General features: G+C 38.1%; 1 protein-coding gene and 1 long non-coding RNA gene across 18 annotated transcripts in view; one reads left to right on the forward strand and one right to left on the reverse strand.

Moving 5' to 3' along the window:
- LOC309632953 (contactin-associated protein-like 4) overlaps positions 1-20,012 on the forward strand; it is a 159,475-nt gene that overhangs the window by 59,172 nt on the left and 80,291 nt on the right. The gene's annotated exons all lie outside the window — the stretch shown is intronic.
- Positions 4,057-10,283, reverse strand: LOC309632971. Its single transcript, XR_014247234.1, has 2 exons — positions 7,805-10,283; positions 4,057-7,480 (listed from the first exon to the last, which is right to left on the reverse strand). It is a non-coding gene; the product is annotated as an uncharacterized lncRNA (long non-coding RNA).

Below are 20,012 nucleotides of genomic sequence, written 5' to 3' on the forward strand. Positions count from 1 at the left end.
ATGCTGTGACCATTTATTTAGATTAGACACACACACACACACACACACACACACACACACACAGACTGTCTGTTGTATAGGCTTTAAAAAATATTAGACACTTAATGTAAATCATTAATTTATATTTGCTTTAAAAATTAGAAATACCATATTCAGGTTCTGGGACATGTATTAGGCACTAGGAAAATGTCTGACTAATAAATGAAGGTCACTCTACCGCTTGTGGCTTTTTTCAAGGTTCTAAATGCACCCTCCGAGCAAGCTTTACTCAGTGTTTCCCGGGACTGCTGATTGATGGGGTGGGTGGGAAGAGTTCCTGATTCCCAGGGGCCCTGAGTAGGAGTGGAGAAAGCTGGAAAGTTGGGATCAGGATCTACATATTTGGGTCAAATTCTACTTGTAAATTCTGTGGCCTTGCCAAGCTATTTATGTTTTCTATTCCTGTTTTTGTTTTTTACCCAGGTTGCAGAATAGAAATAATAAAAACAGCTTTTCTGCTTTGTTCTCAGGCATATAATGCCCTACTCAAGGTTAAAGTTACTTTCATATTCTGATCACTTTGGATGGTGCAAGAATGCCTGGACACTGTTCCTAAGTCTCAGCACATTTGTCATGAGTCTGGTCACAGTTTTAGGAGAGTATTGATCCTAGTGATGCCATGCTCATACCTCCTTCATTTACATCTGCTGGCAGCCTCTTTAGGAAGTAGAGGAGGCCATGTGACTTACCTCAAGGTCATGGATCTTGAAATCCTTCTTCCTCCACAGGCCTCTATCTGTATACTGTGAAACAATTTATCTATTTATCTATCTATCCATTTATTTATTTAAGATGCCTTTTATATTCCATCATTTTTCAATATGAACTTTTGGGTAATTGTATTAAAGAATTTGAATGGAAAGGAATACACATGCAGTATATAGAAGTTGATTCAAAACTCTTCATTCTTCAATTAAGTGTATTCAATTTACCTACTTAACATAAGGTCACTTCCCTGATGATATTTGGAGTAAGATTCCTTCTCCCAGGATGCCAGTTTTTAGTTTTATATATCTGCTGACCACAATTCTCAAATCTCCAAGTAGGAATATACATAATAAAATGCTGACATTATAGTAGAAGTCGGGTCGATGTTTTAATTAATTATTTTTTAATTTTAATTTTTTCCAGCTTTATTGAGATGTATTTTGACACATAACACTGTGTATATAACCGTATATGTTTCGAAATGATTACCATAATAAGGTTCTTTAGGTTTTTATTTTTAAATATGAATCATTAAATGAGTTGAGAAAACAAAAGCAGGCTTTTTTACAACAGTTCTCAGTACATGTAAATAATTTCTTCAAACCGGATTAGTTACTTGTCCTAACTTCTTTTCAACCAAAAAAAAAAAAAAAACTCACATTTTTCTTAGCATCAGTGTTAATGCTCAAGCATCATCAGCGTGGTGAAGCTCGGTCTCAGACTGAAGTCCACTGAACTGCTCAGCTGTTCAGAGTGGGAAACCTGCCGGTGAAGGAGCTAGGACCGCGGATTCGGATTTGGAGCTTGCGCAGGTTGAAGACCTTCACCGACTTGGCTCGCACTTCCTCCCGCCACCGCCAGGAGCGCCCGGGACACGTGGAGCTCGCAGCGCGGCGGGAGCAGGTGGGGGTGGGGGTGGGGTGGGGTGGGGGTGTGGCTGCAGGTTGGGGCTCCCGCCCCGCCGGCTGCGCGGGTTCGCCGAGCCCGGAGGAGGGAGCGCTAGCTACCCGGAGCGGGAGGGAGCTTGCAGACTCAGGGCTCAGAGCAGCTGTCTGGACACCTTGGGTTTTGGGGTGGGGAGCCCCGGCGACTGTGAACATGGACTCCGCCGCGGGAGCCTGTCTCAGGATGCTCTTTCTTTTGTCTGCCCAGCCCTGGAGTACATTAGCAGCAGGGAATACTTGTGAGTACAGCAAATCTTTTAAAACTTATACTGTCAATTGAGAATTCGTGTTTTTTTAAAAAAATAATTGAATTTTACAAATGGAATCACTGGTCTGCTTCTGAAAATGAGGCATTTAAAAAACATCGCAAAGTCCCAACGCTTGGATAGGATGGTTTACAATGGTTTTTCCACTTGTCAAGTCTGTAATACACAAAGCCTGTTTTGACTTGTCTGTGAGCTGAATTTTGTCTGTGTGCTGTTGTTTTGAATATTCATTGAGAAAGCTCAAGTTCTAGTAAAACCTAAAATTAGCATGAGAATATTGAGGCGGAGAGAGACCTGAGAGAGAGAATAGCAGGAGATGAGGAGAGAAGAGCATGCCAATATGTCATTTATTTCTTTTTACTATGAATACATTTTGGAGGATTTATGTCAGAAAGGAAATCGTTGGCCGACCTGGCCGGGTCCTGCATTAGCGTAGATGTTTGCAGTTGGCGCCCTGCGGAATCGGGTACCAAGAAGTCGGGCGCTGCAGCGGCGGGCAGGCTCCGCAGCAGAGCCCAGGCGGCAAACCTGGTGAGTCCGCAGAATTACGAGAAGGATCGACCCCTCAGAACTAGAAGGCTTGTGCTTACAGGAAAAACATACCCTGCCATTCAGGTTCATTTGCAAGTGCACATGCTTGTATATCGTGATGTGCTGTGTTTCTCATTTTGTTGGTTCAGTGAAGATGTATTAACCTCTCAGTTCTGGACTGGCAATGTGAGTCTGATCTAAAGATGCTAGCCAAATTGATTCAGCCGACCTCAAGGCATTTTAATCTGGAAATCGGAAGAAATTTTCGAAGTGTTATTCAGATTGAAATCTCCATCATAGGGCTTTTCTTTCCTTGAGGGATTGGAAGAAAGCCCCCTTAGTCCTACATCCACACCCCATCCCCCTCAAGAATTTTTTAAAAATCAGGTTGTAGGGAGTAAGGCAAGCTATTATGCATTTCAAGAAAGTGCTAGTAGGCATGTTAGAAACCGACCTTGCTGCTGGGGGTGGGGTGGGCTGGGGAACTCTGCCCTTACCAGGAAGTTTGTGCTAAAGTGAAAAGCATATTGTACAAATAGTTACCCCTCCAGCATTCATCCATATATGCCCCGAGGCTGTGATAAGTTTGTGTTGTCATCATTTAGTATCAGCTCATTTAATGCCATATTATATGAGTCACTCCTGAAAATGAGCCTTAGTCTCCTTTAAGAAAATACTGCCCCGTGTTTCAGACAGAATTTTAATTTAGCTTTGGGCACAATTTCCATGAATTAATTAAAATGGAGGCATTTACATGAAATCCTTAGGTCCTGCAGTAAAGCATTTATCACTTTGCTAAGAAACTAAAAATGTAGTACTAAATGATTTGCTAGTATAAAAGAATTGTAGAATAATTTAACATAGTACACTGAGGTGCAATTAAAAAGTCACCAGAGGTCACTCTTACTTAAAGGAAACATGGCTTCAAAAATCCTTCCCGTATAAGAGAAGCAGAGTGCTGTGCTGCCTTTCTTGTCTCCTTAGTTGTGATTACAGGATATTGCAAGATCGGTTATTTTGATATTTCTTTATTTTCTGTTTGTATTTTATTCCCTGAAATCCACAGAGGTATCATGTTCTTCATACTGAGCATCTTTTTTAAGAGTCACATGCTCTGAGGTGCTCCATGTCTGAATCTCCAGGCAGATAGCCTTTTCTGAATTGAATATATCTCTAAGCTCAGTTCGTCTGGGTCTCTGGCTGACTCTTCAAATGTCAATGCTAGTTTTCACTTTTCAGCCTCTGTTTTATTTAGATGTGTTTAGTACTCTGATGAAAAGTTCAGTAAGTTAAAAGTACCTATGTAAATTTGCATGGCTAAGAACATTTTAGATACTATAGAGTCCTTGATCACCGCAAAGCTGGCTACTATAGTTGTTCAAGTGTCAAGTATATATTTAAATGTCTTTGCAGACTTAAAGATTCATAGAGGGTACACAAACTGTGTTTGATAATTGCTTGCTAATCTCATTTGACAGTATCCTTTGTAGCAGTAGAAGTAATGGTGAATGAATCTTATTATAGTCTAGATTAGCTAATTTGACCAATTGGATTTTTCCTTAACTCTCGAATATTTGGGAGGTGTTTGTTTGTATGTGTAGATGTATATACAAGCAAGGTATTTCAAACCCATATTTGAAATTTGTTACTACATAAATCAAGGTAGAGGGTTCTTTTAGTCCTGTCCCATCATTTGAGAAATTCTAAAGAGGAGTTTGCCAGCAGGATGGGATTTAGGCTACCAACAAGAAATCACGAACACCAGCATTTGCTCAAGTCTTTTGATCGCTAACCTTTTATTCCTAAGAAGTGTTTTAAGAACTCAAGTAATCTTTTCAGACAAGACTTTAAAACTAACAAAAATGAAATATTCTTGAGCCCTGATAAAATAATGAGAACTGTATGTAAATTTTTAAAAAGGTAAAGATCTTCTCCCCAAAAGGATACAGTGACATTTTTCCTCTATTTACAACTGGTTCTCAGTAGTAAATTAGTCAGACGGGGGGCGGGGGGAGGTCAACCTGGGTGAGGTTCTGGCATAAGACATACTCTCATACAGGACTTGGTTGAAACATTTGACATCTCAGAAATTATCCATGTTTTGACATGAATCTTTATAATTAATGGGAAATTTTAAGTCCGGAGGAGTCTACACAGGGCGAGAGTAATGTTTCTAAATAGCCAAAAACATGGGCTTTTTTTTTTTTTCTCTTATTCTCTGTCTTTTTGAAGATAAAACAAGTTGAATGGACAGCATCCTCTAGGACCTGATATTTAAAAATTGTGCATCTCTACTTGGTCTGCCTTCTAGAACTCTTTGTATTTAGTCAAGATGAAAGTGTTATTCTAATGGAGTTATCCTCTTAAATGGAATGCAAGAGGAAAGTTAGAATATAGATTCCAAGTTAGAGCCCTGTTTTCCAGAAGTTGTTGTGCAGACAGTGGTTGGTTTGCTCACTTCCTACCATGAGCCACAAGTGGAAGAGGGCAGTAGCTCTCTGTTTTAGGATTATCCCTGTGAATCTACTATTTGTTTATGAACTTTCAGATCTTTTTGGGGGGGGAGGAAGAAGAGATATAATCTGAATAAGAAAATGTCAGTATTTTGATTGCATATTTAGTATTGTAAATCTGTCTCCTGGATCGCATGTCACTTTGAGGAGTAATGTTCACTCTTTCCCGATTAAGGAACAACACAATTGGAAGTTAATTTACAGCTGAATTATTTTCCCCATATAAGTAAAGTACCAGCTATAGCTAGTAGCTGCTGTCCTCCCTAACTCTACTCCCCAGTGAAAAGAAAAAGGACTGAAGTCTCTGAAAAGGACTGAAGCCAGTGTTAGACATTTCAGCCGCTGTTGATGGTGATTATTTGACGTAAATGATGATATTTGTAGACCCAGGGGTTCAATTTAGCGAGTGTTACACACTCATCCGCACCTTGTTAAATCTCAGTACTTGTAATTTTCTCTAGAAGTCTTCTTTTGTTTCCTTCCCCTGTCAAAAGTGCCCTTCTTGTTGTGAGAATAAAAGATGTATTTCTGGCCCACTACAGGTGGGGCACACAACTTGAATCACTGTTCTAGGAGTGGTAATCAGGATTTGTTTTTATCCAACAATGTCTCCTCCCTGTTATGTCCTGCATATGTATGAGAGGTCTCTGCCCTTGGTTGGGGGAGCAGATCAAGCCCATTTTGTTGGCCAGCGTGGGAGACAAACATGTGCTCTTCATGTAATACCTAGTGCTTGATCTAGGCAAATATATTAGCACCTCAATTTGAAGATTTGTATCAGATTTGAATCCTTTCTTCACTGGAGCAATGGTTCCTAATGTGCTAAAGTGTTACTGTATCATCTTTAATGAAAGTTTATTAATATGATCCTTTAATAGATATTATCACACAATATTATTCTTTGAAAAGAAAAATAACATACACAGTATAATAGTGAGACACTTGTTGTATAAATTATCCTAACCCAATAACATGATTAACCTTAAGAATTTGGTATAAAAATACATGAATTGCAGAATGGAGGAACTGAACATAATGCTACAACTGCTAAGAAGTATAAAATCGTGAGAATTGATTTAAGTGAATGTCTAATAGTGTGTTTATCCAATGTCTCTTCTCAAGGGTATTGTTTGTCAGAACTCCTGTCATTTCAATGGGCACAGATTCTTTGTAATTAGTTGCTAAGTGTCATCAACATATTCTATTGCTATGTGAGCACAGTCAATCTCAAGTAATGCCATGTGTGCTAAGACAATACAGTCCATAAAGAAGTTTTCACCTTGGGTAATATGGACTAAAATCCTGCTACTGTTTTAATTGGTGCAGGCTTCTTTTTGTCTCAATAGTGTGCTTAGTGGTTTTCTAGAGTGAGTCGAATCCTCCAAGTTAATCAGGATTATCCCTGTGAATCTGCTGTTTCTTTATGAATTTTCAGATCTTTGGGGAGGAAGAAGAGATATAATCTGAATAAGAAAATGTCAGTATTTTGGTTGATATTTAGATTGAATTACTTATGTCTACCTATTTCTGAAAGGCATTAGACCATATGTAATATGTTCCTTGGTTTAGGGAGGGAGCCTATCAGAAGATGTGCCCCTGGAGCAGGTGAATGGGGAATCCATTTGTGATTCAGTGAAACATGTTGGGGAAAATGAGCATAGAATACGGAGAGAGGTATTTAGTAAGCACTGGAGCTTGGACTTGTTGGAAAGAGTCTTCAACAAACTGGTAAACGGACCGTTTTTTTAAAAAAATCATATTTGAATAAACTTCCCGAAATACTGAGGTCAGAATATTTTTGAAAACTTCGGGAAAACAACAACATTTTTTTCTCCAAAAAAACTTACAAAGTCCATGTGACTATCAACACAGAGTGACAGGCAAGGCTAGAGCTGTGAGGGTCCTGAAGCTTATGCAACTGGGGGAGACTCTTTAAGCAAACAAACAAACAAAATGACCCTAAGGACACATTATCAGTGACCCTCCCACGCCTGAAAGCCTGTTCTGGGGAGAAGACTGGAGCTCAAGAATGTCTGCTCCTTTGAGTTGATTTGGAAAATAAACCCCAAATCATTCAAGAGTACTAAATAAAGGACATATTCACTGACAAAAATCTCAATTAACTGAGCAAATTTGAATTTGAATTTTTCCCTTTAAATCAAAATCAGAATTTGAATATAAAAGTATACTTATAAAAGTATAAAAGAGTTCAAACAATTTGGAATGAATAGATCCAGGGTTTACCTGCAATTCTAATTCTAATCCTGAAAAACAAATATGAAATTAACCTCTGGATCTTCTCCCCACTTAACTTTTCAGAGCCTTTAAAGGCTTGGCTTCAACATACAAAGTTCTTCAGAGTAACTTCCAAAGTGTCCCCACTCAATCTGCCTACCTGGGGCCCGTTGCGGTGCTGATTGCTATAGGCTCTGTTGCATCATATTGAATAACTTTTAAAAACTGAATTATTTATGTCTACCTATTTCTTTTTTTTTTTTTTTTTTTTAGAAGTTTATTTATTTATTTATTTATATTTGGCTGTGTTGGGTCTTCGTTTCTGTGCGAGGGCTTTCTCCAGTTGCGGCGAGAGGGGGCCACTCTTCATCGCGGTGCACGGGCCTCACTGTCGCGGCCTCTCTTGTTGCAGAGCACAGGCTCCAGACGCGCAGGCTCAGCAGTCGTGGCTCACGGGCCCAGTTGCTCCGCGGCATGTGGGATCTTCCCAGACCAGGGCTCGAACCCGTGTCCCCTGCATTGGCAGGCAGACTCTCAACCACTGCGCCACCAGGGAAGCCCTGTCTACCTATTTCTGAGAGGCAGGAAACCATATGTAATACGTTCCTTCAAAATATACTTGTTTCTTCCAGTTTGAGTTCTATGGCATAAGGTTAAAATGTGTGCTAATTAAAGTTATACACAACTTGTAAATACTGTAAAAACTAACACAACGTTGTAAATCAACTAGACACCAATGTAAAATAAAAAGTTAAAAAAAGAGAGGGTATGATAGAGTGACCTTTTGACATTATGCAGGAACATTGTTTAATAGGCCCACGTGATTGTTTAATTACCTAGAAGAATGCACCCATGTCTGACTTGGTCATTTACCATTTGATTGGAGTTTAGACGCTGAAATTGATGATTTTTTTTTTTTTTTTTTCAGGTACATATGGTAACTACAAAGGTTTTATTGCCCTGTAGGACATTGATCAGTTTTTTTGTAACCTAGCAATCTCATTCTAATGTTCTTCTATAAATGCCTGTAAATTCCTAGTTTCTCAAAATGCTCTTTTACTGGATTAGTCATTAATGAGTTTATGATTCTTTGGCATGCATTTGTTCTGTATTTGTACGTGTTGTGTTTTTAACTTTTTGAAAATAATGCTTTGAGATAGAGATTGCACATGTCTGGTAGGTGTACACATAACCTTGTGTGATAATACATGTGCTTAGTTTGAGTGTTGCTTTATAATAAATGTCCTTTCCGGTTCATTAGAAACTTTACTTTTCAATAATAATATAGGGAGTCTGGCTCGCCATAAAAAATAAAAATATTCTCCTTAGTTTCCAGGTAATGGGTATTTTCAGTGTACTGATTTGAAATAGAATTGAAACATAAAGTACTTGAAATTTTGAGTAGTTTAAAGTTAGAAACTATATAATTTTTATTTAAATATATGCCCGTTTAATGGACCAGTTTAAAAAAAAACCTCCCTCCAAGGCTGTTAATCACAAATGAAAAAATGATATATTTTATCTAGGCTATGGCTTTTATTAAGTTTTTACTCGGTAGTACATCAGGAAAAGATACTCATGGAGGATGTGCTAGTTATAGCTAACTCATGGAGAGAAACTTGAAAAAAGTTTGTTTTTTAAACTGGCAAATATGATCCTTTCGGATGAGTCATTTTAGGGATATGGTAAATGGTGTATCAGATATTTAAATTTATGTGTTCCTAAGTTGTATCACCTGTGGTTCCATCTCTGGCCTTAGTGGCTGTCACCTGTGGAGAAGGAATTTTTATGCCACGTGTTCACTGGACCACTGTGGGAGGAAGGGGCTGGTGAACCTTGTTTGGCATCAGTGGCAGTTTCGATAACCTCAGAAGCCACTTAACGCTGTGGCATAGACCTAGGGTCCCCACATGCTCGTTTCAGTAGCATCTCATTACTTGGGGTGTTCGAGACCCAACAGAGGGTTTCTCTGGAGCTTAGGAGCAAGCAGTGACATTGCTGCTTGGATGATGCAGGAGCGACCTGCTGCCTTGAGACATAAGACCAGGTGCCACCTGCAGTTCTCAAGGTGGTAATTAGTTTTTATTTTAACATTTCTAAATCCTCAGGCAGCCAAAGAGCTTGATAAAGTTAAGCTAAATACACTCTTCCTCGGAGTGGTGAATTGGTGGGAGAAGTGGCAGAATGAACCATGTGTGTGTACGTATGTTTGTGTGTCTTAAGGGAGGCTGGTTGGGTAGAGAGACCTGCTGAAGGAATTAAAAACCACTGTCAATAGTTGTAAGAGAGGCACAGATTGGATTAGGTGACGATCCAGTTACGTGGGATTGAGCTATTTCTTACTTGTTACCATGCAGAACGGATATTCTCCACTTTGGATTTCTGAGCATGTGAGCAATCAGGAAATACAAAGCCATCTGCCCTGACCCAGTTGAAGCCCAGTTGAAACTATTGGCTTCACGTGTCGGAGGGGTTTTGTGTTCTAGGGTATTGCTGTGCCGCCACCGTTAGAACCAGCAGCACTTAACCTGCCTCTGAGGCCTTGCCAGGTCCTGGTTCCTGTTACTACAGTTCTAAGGAATGGCTGGTAGGATTTTGATTTAAAGGCGAGTAGATATAATAAAGGGAATCTGATTAGCATGCGAAAATAATTCAGTAATTTGATTCAGGTCAAAGAAAGTAATTTTAATATAAACTTCTATTATGGAAGAAAATATTTTAAGAACTGTTAACTATTTTAATGTCTCAGATTTGGCTGATGTAAGAAAAATAATATGTTTCTATAGACATCTGTTCAAATGTTTGGAGATTATCAAAATTAAGGATTTGTCATATAGCTTTACGTTTGCTGTGTCTTTGATGATCAGAAACTTGAGAATAAGGACATTGCTATACACTAAAAGTATAATAATACAACATAAAAAGAAAAATATAGCTGTGTAAAGTCATCAAGCTGGCTAGCTGCTGTGTGTCTGTGATTCTTAGGCTTCTCTGCAACGTTGTGTTAATTCATGGAAGTTTTCTTTTTTTAATTAATTAATTAATTCATTCATTAATTTTTGGCTGTGTTGGGTCTTCATGGCGGCACTGAGGCTACGGGCTTTCTCTAGTTGCGACCAGCGTGGGTTACTCTTTGTTGTGGCGCGCGGACTTCTCATTGAGGTGCCTTCTCTTGTTTCGGAGCATGGGCTCTAGGCGCAAGGGCTTCAGTAGTTGTGGTGCGTGGGCTTAGTTGCTCCGCGGCATGTGGGATCTTCCTGGACTAGGGATCGAACCCGTGTTCCCTGTATTGGCAGGCGGACTCTTAACCACTACTCCACCAGGGAAGTCTCGATTCACAGAAGTTCTGATAGGAAAACCTGTGAGCCTTGACATTTCAGAGCACATCCTTTTCTATGGTGTGAACCATGCCGTCATCGCGAGGGGTTAAAAAAATTGGGGGACTGAAAGAGGATATGTTGACTAGAGTTTAGTTAAGGTACGTATAAGAGAGTTTAAGGGAGCAAACGCCAAATTACTCTTTGCTTTCTTAAAGTGACAAGGAACATTTCTGAAAAATATTTTTTCTGGCCTAAAACACAGTAGAATTGACAGATCTCAGAGTCAATTACCTATTAGAGGTAAGTCAAATGATCTATTTTGAACTATGGTACAAGGTTAACAAACATAATATTGATTTTCCAGTTTAGAAGAACAAATTTTGGATCATAATTATTTACTATTCTTTTGTCATGATGAACTACTGATCTATTTTAAGAAACCTGAAAACCTGATCTTTGGGAGATTTGCATCGCTATGGACTGATTTCACTTGTTCTTCTTCTAAGTGATAGGATTCATTTGTTGGAAGATAGGCTGCATGTTTGCCTAGGAAAAGTTCCTTTTCCTCATGAATATTGCTGCAAGGTGAAGCAGGAGTGGGAAGATACATCCTGCAGGCTATTGCGCATTTGAGCATGAAAAGGACATATGTTGTATCTTAATCACCATCCCAATTCCCTAGGGATGAGACTGGCTTACCCACCCTCCCAAGGCCTCCTTGCCAACCCCCAGCATCAACATGCCCAGAGCCTTCCTGAGCATCTTCTTCCATTTTCTTAGATGGAGGTGATGCCGAATGACTTCCTGGGTTGACTTGCGTGGATTTGGCCAGCCAAAGAGGTGTCCTTCCTCCTTCACTACTTCCTGTGGGATCCATCCCCCTGAGGTCTTCCACTGTTATTCCATTTCCCAGGTGTAAGAGGGACTGAAGTGGGAGGATGGCAGTGAGAATGAAAACGTGACACTGCACACAAAGAACACTTTCAGGACTTAATGGTTGTTTGATTCTATGTGGAGTAATAAGAAATGGGAGTGTGAAGGACTGGGGTATTGGCAAGTGACTTCAACAAAACGGGGAATTGTTGGTTCACATCATTGCATTTCAGGCAAGGTTAGATCCAGATGAGGCTGTGCCATCAGGATCAGCCTCTCTTCATGTTTCCGCTCTGTCTTCCCAGTGTCAGCTTGATGCTCAGGCAGGAATCTGCTTGGTAGCTTCATGTCCAAGGTCGACCTTCCTAATCACAGTGGTAGAGAGAATGCTTTCCTCTATTTGGACTTTGGTCCTTATTACCCTGACGCACTAAGCATGTATTTATTTGTTTATTCCCTCAACTCAAGCTCCAAGAAAGCAGAGACTTCCTCTTTCTTTTTTGTTGTTATTCCTACTTCCTAATCCCCAGAGCACAGGGATGGTCCTGGAAGACAGTGGGTTCTCAATACATATTTGTTGGATAAGTAAAAAGGTGAATGATTCTCTTTCCCCAAACATCCAGCAAGATCCCCAGATCTGACTTCCACTGTTTTGTCTGTGTTGTGACTGCTCTTATCCAGCTACTGTGACAGGAAAGGTTGGCCCTCATGACCAGTGGTGGAGCCAGGAAGCGATTGCAACTTGATCCTTGACCAGGTGCTTTGACTGCATCACTTTGACAAGAAAGCAAAATGCACAATCCATTTAGGTAATGAGTTTAACATCTATTATGAAAAGCACTAGCTTTCAGGCTCTTACTGGCTTCATAGAACAGATGCTTGGTTACATGTCTCCCTCCTTAATCAGATTTTAAACTTCCTGAAAACAGAATCGCGCTTCTTTGTTCCTGCAGTGCTTTGCTGATGGTACTCAGTAAGTACCAAATAAATGGAGAAATTAATATATTTTAAATATGCTACCTTGAAAGTATATAGAATATCTGCAGAATCCCCCTGTGTATTTTATAATCATTTTTTAGGTGGCCTAATAAAAATGAATTTTTATGTGACTATCCCTGAGCTCTCTACTAGCCAACTGATTTGTTCATGGAAAGATCCATTGGCTGATTTTGAGTGTTTTGTTTTCTTCCAGTAGGAAAATGCCTGACATAACTTCTGACCCAAGGCTTTGATAAAAAGCATGGTGCCTGTTCTAAAAGTTGCTGGGAAGCCCTGAGGGAGAGCTTGAAAAGGCCAGGTGTCAGGGGAACTACCAAAGACCAACAAGCAGCAAAGAGGAGGCCTTCTGGCAGGTAATATTAGGCAAGATGACTGTTATCTAGGGAGATCTTGATCAAGTCTGATCTCAGCAAGGCTCCATATTCAGGAGGAGCCTGAAACAGAGGTGCCTGGGGGCAGTGTGTAATTGGCATTCTCCACAAGCCTGGTTCACAGTGTCTACCTGATACTGGAAGCAGCATCTAATCCAGGTGGGAAAGGCTCACTGCACATCAGGGCAGAGGGCCTGCAGGTGCACAGGTGGCCATTGCACTTCAGTGTAGGTGTCCAGTTGTCTCCTTGACACCCATGAGGCTAAATTCATTTGGGTCACAGCTGCCTCTGGGAGTGAGAACCATGGACTCTGTGTCCAGTAACCTGCAATATCAAGTGGAAGCTCCCATTGTGCTTGCAGACTTGACCCCCTGGTCTAGGGTGAGGCATTTCTGAGTCTGTTTATGGCTGGCCATTATTGTCAACAAAACCTGTTACTATCTTTGAGAAGTTTTATGACTAGCTAGCTCAAAGGCATGACAAAATGCACATGCTATCACTTAAAGACTACCTCTATTTTCAAACAAAGATCGTTCGTATTTTCAGAATTACATAGAAGGGCCCAGTGGAGGTGTATAAATGAAGATGATTCCAGCAGCACTCCTTCAAACAGCATAAAACTATAAAATTCAACAAGATGTACTAACATAATGAGTCACACTTTCAGATAGGCAGTGGAGTGGAGTGGTTATGAAAGGAATGTTTGGATTAGGTTTCTGCTTCCACTGATGAATGCCAGCTGTGTGACCCTGGGTAATTTGCTTATCCTTTCTGTGTCTCAGTTTCCTTGTCTCCAAAAATATAAGTAATAATTATAACCCATCTCATAGACTTGTTATGAAGATTAAATTAATTAATATATATAAATAATGCCTGGAACATAGTAAGTCCTCAGTGAATTTTAGCCATTACTATTGCTCCTGTTGATCTCAAGTGTAAAATCAGAAATGTGACTTTGGTCCATGACTTTGGGTAGAATAATCAGATAAGGAATTTTAGGGAAAGGCATTTATACTGGGTATTTCCATTATTCAAAGTATTATCACTAATACTGCAAGATTAAGACAATATTACAAAAGAACAATATTTAAAAATAAGTTTATGTCATAGAATTAGAAACTCTAACAGTACATTGATATGTTTCAGCTTTCTGTAATATTATATCTCTCTAAGCAATAAAGCTTTTCAGATTAAGCTATTTGGATTAAATTGTCACTAGCAACTTTGACTTCTTTCGGTTTTATATATTTTTCCATTAGCTGAAAAGGACTCCCCAGATCAAGACAATATGCTCCTGAAACATATACTGCTTGTTATCTGGCTGTTTTTTATGAAGTTTTCTAAGACATATAGTATCTGACCATCACTATGGGTTGTTTGACATTTATGATAGTGAAATGAGTGTTAGTGTCCAAGTCAAACATATTTTGTATGCTTTGGAATGTCATCTCACTTAGAATGGGTATGAAAACTTTGGTGTGGATCCTTGGAAAGAGAGCATTACTGTTTGATTGTGAAAGGTTAGGTTTAGCCCCATCTCTTGAATTTTCTCATGTCCCCTTTTCTTCAGTCATCCCATCACTGACTTATTCAAACCCTGTAAATCTCTGGCATTTACTATTGTTGTCTTCATGATTTTCCTGTCTCTACCTCACCTCCTTCTGATCCATTTGCTATTCTGCTCCCAGAATAATCTTTCTAAAGACCACTTACCTGATGATATTGCTTTTCTGGGTAAAGATTTTCGAATCTTCCCTCACATCACACACACACACACACACACACACACACACACACACACACACACACACACACACATTTATTCCTTGAAAGGTCCCTTCCCTTCACTTACTGTTCCTAGTCCCTCCTTTAACTGACCCTAAACTACAACCACCACCTAGCTACACTGGCATTCTTCCATCAGGACTTTCAGTTACCCCTCCCTCTACTTCTGGCACTTTCTCTCCATGTCTTGTCTTCCTGTTGAATATAGTCATCTAGGCTCTTACAGATCCATTTCCAGGAAACATATGCTCACAATAAAAATAAAAACATAAAATGCAAGAGGAAGAATCATCAGAAATAATAAACTACAGAATTAGACCAAAATAAATGTATATATTGAAATAGATTTAGGATATAAAATTTGTTTTATATGTATAAAGAAATAAAAGATTAGAAGAATGGAAAGAATAAGAGACTATCAAAATGATCAAGTAGAATTGAAAAAGAGTAGTATTGAGAAATGAAAAATGTAATCACTGAAATAAAGAATTTAGTGAATGCTGAAACAGCAGATTAGACACAGATGAAGAGAGACTCAACAAATTAGAAGACACATTTGAAATAAATAAGCAGCATGCACCACAGAGAGATGAAGAGATGGAAAATATGAAAGCCAGGTTAGGGGACAGGGTAAAGTGACTGATTTTTGTATTTGATATGAGTTCTAGAAGGAAGAGCATGTGGGAAAAAGAAATACTTAAGAGATAATCTATGGGAATTGCCCAGAATTGAAGACAATCACCAATGTTTAGATTCAGGAAACCTCTCAAATCCCTAGTAATAAAAAGGAAAATAAATTCCCACCCAAAACAACACTTTATATTGGAACTGTAGAACACCAGAATCAAGCGGTGTTAAAAGCAGATAAAAGATAAGTATAACAAATAAACAAACAAAATCAGAGACAAGAACTGTTCAAGTTCTGAGAGGGAATAATTACCAATCAAGAATTGTAGACTCATTGACTTTCTCTTTCTTTCTCTTTGAAGAATGAAGGTACGATAAAGCCATTCACAGAAATATAAAATCAAAGAGCATTTAAGGCCAATTAACCTTCACTAAAGAAGTGTTACTGGATATACTTAGCAAGAAAGAAAATTATTACAGAGGGCAGTTATGAGTACTTATAATCTAGTAGCTAGAAACAAATGGCAGGTCCTCAGGTAGAATCACATATTTGAACAGTAATAAAGCTGTTTGTACAACAACATCTTTATGAAGTTGATGGAATTCAAAGGAAGAAGACAAGATAAATCTAAGTGAACAATTGAAAATATAGTTGGAAAAGGCTTACCAGACTTAAAGCATTCTAAGGTCCCTGCATTATTTTGTTTAATTTTAGGCTTTGTTAAATTGTTCAGCAGAATGCAGTGTAAAATTTTAAGGATGACCACTTAAAGAAGAGTAATAAGACATATACATTTCAAACCAGTAGGAAAAATGGAATGGGATGGGGGTAGATTTCAGTCTGTTCAACAGAAAGGAAGAAGAGAGGGGAGGAGAAAATAACTGAGAAAAAGAGACAAATAAGCATAAAATAAAATAAAATGAAGTGATAAGGATATAGAGATTTGAATAAATTATTTCCAACTTTGATTTTAAGGATATATATATAACAGTTAGAAAATATTATGCAGGCTTTTCAATTACATGTGGAATATTTACATTTTTACTTAACCATAAAACCAGTTTCAATAAATTTAAAAGAATTAGTAACATAAAAATAAAATTTCTTAAAACTGAAAAGCAATAATGTATCTCACTTATAAAAGCTCATATTGTGCTGAGTTAGATGAATGGAAAACAATAATTAAAAAATAAATACCTAGAAACATGGTCACATTTTAAACCACCAAAAATAATGATATAAACTTATTTGCTATAATGGAATGAGAGCTAGTTTAACTTCAGCAGAGCTGTAATACAAGAAGCAAAAAGAAATATAGAAACAAGTATAAGTTCTGAAGGAAAATAACTTTTGTACTAGAAACTATTATTTAAACCATCGTAAAACATGAGTGGAGAGGATGAAGAGGGAGACTAAAATCTTGCTAATGTTCTTTGAGACATAAGTAGAATTTAACCATGGACATTGTTTAAAAATTGAGATAAAGTACTGCGTTATAAATAGAAGGATGATCAGTAGAAAATAAATTAAATGTGATATTTTGTGTGCTTTTCAAAATCATGAAACTGATTTTCCTCCTCAGAAAAAGTCCTGTTTTCTGTTTCATGTTTTAATATGATTGCATGTTTTTTCATTCATTGTTCTTTCATCTGATAGTGAGAATATTCTTGGTTAAACAGTGAAAGTTTGTTTGTACTTTAGAATAGGTGTATGAGGCTGTTTAAGCATGTGGATTTTTTTACCCAATCTATTTTTTTTATAGACTACTGTTGGCTTGCGGAAGCAGACCTGTGAAAACTGTTAAGGATGATGAGTAGCACCACTGGGTGGATTTGGGTGACACAATAAAATTCATGACCGTAACATCTTACTATTATTATACATAGAAACTTCCACCAATTATTGTTGCTGATAAATAACTGAAACATTTTCCTGTAAGTGATTAAAATATTTGTCGATTTCTCAGATTTTTAAATAGAATGAAATTGGATCTTATCATGAATTTTCTATAAAAATCTGGAGTTCCTTTTAGGTTAACAGATTTGTATCTTTTATAAACTAATTTTAAGTTCTATAATCGTATATAATGCTTATATGTAGTCTTATGTATAATATACATATAGTCAGGTTTACGAAAGAGAAGACCATTTCCATACCTGGTATAATTCAACAAATTCTGTGAATTTTTAATTTCCACTTGCTGCGGAATTAAAATGTTTCACCTTCTATTTGACATGAGTGCTGTACACCAGCACAGTTCGGAAGTTTTGTACAGAAAGGGAAAAAAACACCCTCTTCAGAAAAATTTTTAAAGAAATGTTTAGTTGTACCTTGTGAAAATAATACCAAATAGTTATTTCATCTTTTTTTTTTTTCGAAATATGGACATTTTTTTATCATCTTTTTTGGAGTATCATTGCTTTACAATGGTGTGTTAGCTTCTGCTTTATAACAAAGTGAATCAGCTATACGTATACATATATCCCCATATCCCCCATATCTCTTCCCTCTTGCGTCTCCCTCCCTCCCACCCTCCCTATCCTACTCCTCTAGGTGGTCACAAAGCACTGAGCTGATCTCCCTGTGCTATGCGGCTGCTTCCCACCAGCTATCGGTTTTACATTTGGTAGTGTATATATGTCCACGCCACTCTCTCACATTGTCCCAGCTTACCCTTCCCCCTCCCCGTATCCTCAAGTCCATTCTCTAGTAGGTCTGCATCTTTTTTCCCGTCTTGCCCCTAGGTTCTTCATGACCATTCTTTTTTTTTTTTTTTTTTTAGATTCAATGTAAATGTGTTAGCATACGGTATTTGTTTTTCTTTTTCTGACTTACTTCACTCTGTATGACAGACTCTAGGTCCATCCACCTCACTACAAATACCTCAATTTCGTTTCTTTTTTAGGCTGAATAATATTCCATTGTATATATGTGCCACATCTTCTTTATCCATTCATCTGTCGATGGACACTTAGGTTGCTTCCATGTCCTGGCTATTGTAAATAGAGCTGCAATGAATATTGTGGTACATGACTCTTTTTGAATTATGGTTTTCTCAGGGTATATGTCCAGTAGTGGGATTGCTGGGTCATATGGTAGATCTGTTTTTAGTTTTTTAAGGAACCTCCATACTGTTCTCCATAGTGGCTGTATCATTTTACATTGCAAGAGTGTTCCCTTTTCTCCACACCCTCTCCAGCATTTATTGTTTGTAGATTTTTTTATGATGGCCATTCTGACTGGTGTGAGATGATATCTCATTGTAGTTTTGATTTGCATTTCTCTAATGATTAATGATGTTGAGCATTCTTTCATGTGTTTGTTGGCCATCTGTATATCTTCTTTGGAGAAATGTCTGTTTAGGTCTTCTGCCGATTTTTGGATTGGGTTGTTTGTTTTTTTGATATTGAGCTGCATAAGCTGCTTGTAAATTGTGGAGATTAATCCTTTGTCAGTTGCTTCATTTGCAAATACTTTCTCCGATTCTGAGGGTTGTCTTTTCGTCTTGCTTATGGTTTCCTTTGCTGTGCAAAAGCTTTTATGTTTCATTAGGTCCCACTTGTTTATTTTTGTTTTATTTCCATTTCTCTAGGAGGTGGGTCAAAAAGGATCTTGCTGTGATTTATGCCATAGAGTGTTCTGCTTATGTTTTCCTCTAAGAGTTTGATAGTGTCTGGCCTTACATTTAGGTCTTTAATCCATTTTGAGTTTACTTTTGTGTATGGTGTTAGGGAGTGTTGTAATTTCATTCTTTTCCACGTAGCTGTCCAGTTTTCCCGGCACCACTTATTGAAGAGGCTGTCTTTTCTCCATTGTATATTCTTGCCACCTTTATCAAAAATAAGGTGACTATGTGCTTGGGTTTATCTCTAGGCTTTCTATCCTGTTCCATTGATCTATATTTCTGTTTTTGTGCCAGTACCATACTGTCTTGATTACTGTAGCTTTGTAGTATAGTCTGAAGTCAGGGAGCCTGATTCCTCCAGCTCCGTTTTTCTTTCTCGAGATTGCTTTGGCTATTTGGGGTCTTTTGTGTTTCCATACAAATTGTGAAATTTTTTGTTCTACATCTGTGAAAAATGCCAGTGGTAGTTTGATAGGGATTGCATTGAATCTGTAGACTGCTTTGGGTAGTATAGTCATTTTCACAATGTTGATTCTTCCAATCCAAGAACATAGTATATCGCTCCATCTATTTGTATCATCTTTAATTTCTTTCAACTGTGTCTTATAGTTTTCTGCATATAGGTCTTTTGTCTCCCTAGGTAGGTTTTTTGCTAGGTATTTTATTCTTTTTGTTGCAATGGTAAATGGGAGTGTTTCCTTAATTTCTCTTTCAGATTTTTCCTCATTAGTGTATAGGAATGCAAGAGATTTCTGTGCATTAATTTTGTATTGTGCTACTTTACCAAATTCATTGAATAGCTCTAGTAGTTTTCTGGGAGCATCTTTAGGATTCTCTATGTATAGTATCATGTTACCTGCAAACAGGGACAGCTTTACTTATTGTTTTCCGATTTGGATTTGTTTTATTTCTTTTTCTTCTCTGATTGCTGTGGCTGTAACTTCCAAAGGTATGTTGAATAATAGTGGTGAAAGTGGGCACCCTTGTCTTGTTCCTGATCTTAGAGGGAATGGTTTCAGTTTTTCATCATTGAGAAAGATGTTGGCTGTGGGTTTCTCATATATGACCTTTATTATGTTGAGGTAGGTTCCCTCTATGCCTACTTTCTGGAGGGTTTTTATCATAAATGGGTGTTGAATTTTGTTGAAAGCTTTTTCTGCATCTATTGAGATGA

This window comes from Balaenoptera borealis (genome assembly GCF_965194805.1).
Source record: "Balaenoptera borealis genome assembly, chromosome: 8".
Lineage (NCBI taxonomy): Eukaryota > Metazoa > Chordata > Mammalia > Artiodactyla > Balaenopteridae > Balaenoptera > Balaenoptera borealis.